Here is a 3,034-nt window from a genome sequence, read left to right as displayed (position 1 = left end):
AAATGTCACATAACTTGGCATGAAATTCTGCAACAGTCTCTCCCTCCTCCATATTCAAGTTTTCAAACTGAGTAGCTAGAACCCTTAATCTTGCTTTCTTAACTGCTTGAGTCCCTTCATTCTTTGTCTTCAGTTTTTCCCAAGCCTCTTTAGCAATTTCACAGTTGGCTATGACTTTCATCTGATTTGTAGAGACTGCATTGAAGATAGCATGAAGAGCTTTGGAGTTGAAATTAGCCTTCTCAATCTCAGTTTCAGACCATTCGCTCATCGGTTTAACAATTTCTACCCGATTTTCAGTAATACTCGGAGCTTTCCATCCATCCACCACTGCCATCCAGACTCTTTCGTCCACAGCTCGCAGAAAAGCCCTCATCTTGGTTTTCCAATAGGGATAATTTGACCCTTCCAACATCGGAGGTCTTGAAGTAGATCCCCCTTCTCTGAACATATCCATTTCGTCCTGCACACAAGATAAGCAGATACAACACGAAAAAGAACAGACAGAACAAGAATTTCTCAGAAAACAGATTCACAGAAAAATCACTAAAGCAAAGAAACCCAAAGTAAAAATATCAAACAGATAGAGATCGATCTTTAGTAACCATGCTCTGATACCAAATTGAAAGTGGGTGTGCTACTTTAATGATTGTTTCAAATTACTTACAGTAATCAAAGAACCTAATACTCAAAAACTCAATTATTAATTGACCATGAAACACTTGTAATCTTTCAAGAAGATTTATTATAGAACTGAAATTATTCGAACAGAGTTTACAAATACAACTTACAACCAGCAATACAGAATATAGATTGACTGTACAATCAAATCAATCTATGTACACCAATTAGTAACCAATTACGATCTATAGCAAAAACTTGACAGAGATCCTTCTTCGAACTCCCTTCAAAGAATCGACTGAACTCCCTTCAGTGAATGTCTGTTCCAAGCTTTAGCTGCTCCTCTTCAATAGCCCAAGAAGATCACTAGCTTCTTCTCCACACTTATCTCTGCACCACAAAGAAAAGTCCAAGAAACAAGATCTACAATCTAGGGTTTTTTTCTCAAAGAGTTAGTTGTTCTGTTTAGCATAATGATCTATATATAGAAGGAACAGAAACAAGTGACAAGGGCTTGTCACGTGGACTGCCAGCTGGAAAGGACCATTATTATTTTAACTAATAACTAACCTGTCAAAACAGTGATAACCCTTTATACAGTTGAGATAAAACAGATCGAAAGCTAGACAAGACAACATGCATAATTTTTTACAACAAACAGCAAGAGCTAAAACTTGTCATTAACAGTGTCACTTTCAAATCTTCATATCCTACTACGCCATGTTACATAGTTTTTTTCCCAGTGGTTTCTAAAGCGTATCATATTATTTAATCATAGTTTAATTATTAGTAATTAATAATTGTTTATTTGTAAAATTACAGCACTAGCTAACCAACGTACCCACACTATATATAGAAACATAATATTTTATTATTGTAATTTTAATCTTATGATATATTTATTTGAAGATCCATGGATCGTTCGATCTCTATTCATACTTAGATATTGTGAATTTCCGGGTGATTAATATATTAATATATATATATATATATTTCATGGGCTAGCGTAGCGTGTTTATTACGTAAAGGCCGCGCCGGCACAACCACAACTACTATTAATTACCACGAAAATCACTAATTAATATTGGACAAGTACGTATAATATGTCTGAATATTAAAGCCGAGAAGTACGCAGCAGAGAGTAGTGGGACGCAATTGCATGGTTTTTTCCTTAGAAAAGCCAATTAACGCGTAAAGCTACAACACTGAGTGCAATGAACAATATACCTAATGTCTAAATATTTATTAAGAAATAATGTAATTAATAATAATAATTAATGCAGAGACACATAAAATCTACTTCAAAATGTTACACCTAATATTATCAGAAATGCTAATAATGATTATTATAAGGTATTTTAATGCAGGTGCAAAAAAAAATGACATGGTGTAAATTACTAGCTAATATCACTCATAATATAATGAAGGTATATATAAAATTAAGGTATACGTACGTACGTAGATCTTTGTTATATTTCTTCTTATTCACACTTCTATATATAAAAAATAAAGGTATTTCTTCTATTTCTATATATAGAGAAAAAAGTACGCGAGGCACGTGTATATATATATATATATAATAAAACAATCGATATGTATATATTTCCTCCATTCCATATACTCACACAAGCCCTTTAACTTTCTTCCAAACTCCAAAACTATACACAAAAACGTAGATATAAATGATGATGCATTTCCACTCTGGTAAGGCGGCTGCTGTGCTTCTACTTTTCTTGCTGATTTTCTCAGGTGCCAAACAGTATTATATAATTCCAGCAGGCGCAGCAGGCAGGGCGACTTTACGCGTTTCAACTTCAACGACGTTAGATAGTAATTATTTGACCGATAAAAAAGCAAAGCAACGGCCGCCGATTCCTAACCCTATCCTACCACCAATGTTTCCTGACCCCGCCGTGGAGTCTCACCGGCCGAACCGCGGCTAAGATTCTCGAGTATATATACCATATTAATTTCCATCCCTTACGATTATATATATATATGATATTATTTGCAGCATTTGCATATGCTTACTATATCTTGGGCTACTCAACATGTTTATTAGTTTGCAAATAATTATGTTAATTATAATAATAATGAAGGCTGAGTACCTTACTATATATGCAGCTAACGTTCATTTTATTTGTAACGACCCGGTGATGGGGATGATTAAGTATGATAGATCTTGAGTTTTGGGATGATTTGGGGGTGGTTAGTGCTTGGTAGGTGGCTGTCATGAAAAATCCAGCACCATTGTTGCCGGCGCTAATGGTGGATGCCGGTGCCATGGCTGCCTTGGTGAGGGATTTTGGGTTCAAGCATGGCTCGGGTTGGTCGTGGAGGCTTGCCGTGGGTGAGGAGACTATCCTTAGGTGGTCACGTGCCTGCTCATGCATGTAATCAGTTGGTTACGAAT

Source organism: Humulus lupulus, chromosome 1 (genome assembly GCF_963169125.1).
Source record: "Humulus lupulus chromosome 1, drHumLupu1.1, whole genome shotgun sequence".
Classification (NCBI taxonomy): domain Eukaryota; kingdom Viridiplantae; phylum Streptophyta; class Magnoliopsida; order Rosales; family Cannabaceae; genus Humulus; species Humulus lupulus.
The sequence above is the reverse complement of the archived record's forward strand: the minus strand, read 5'-3'. Positions refer to the sequence as shown.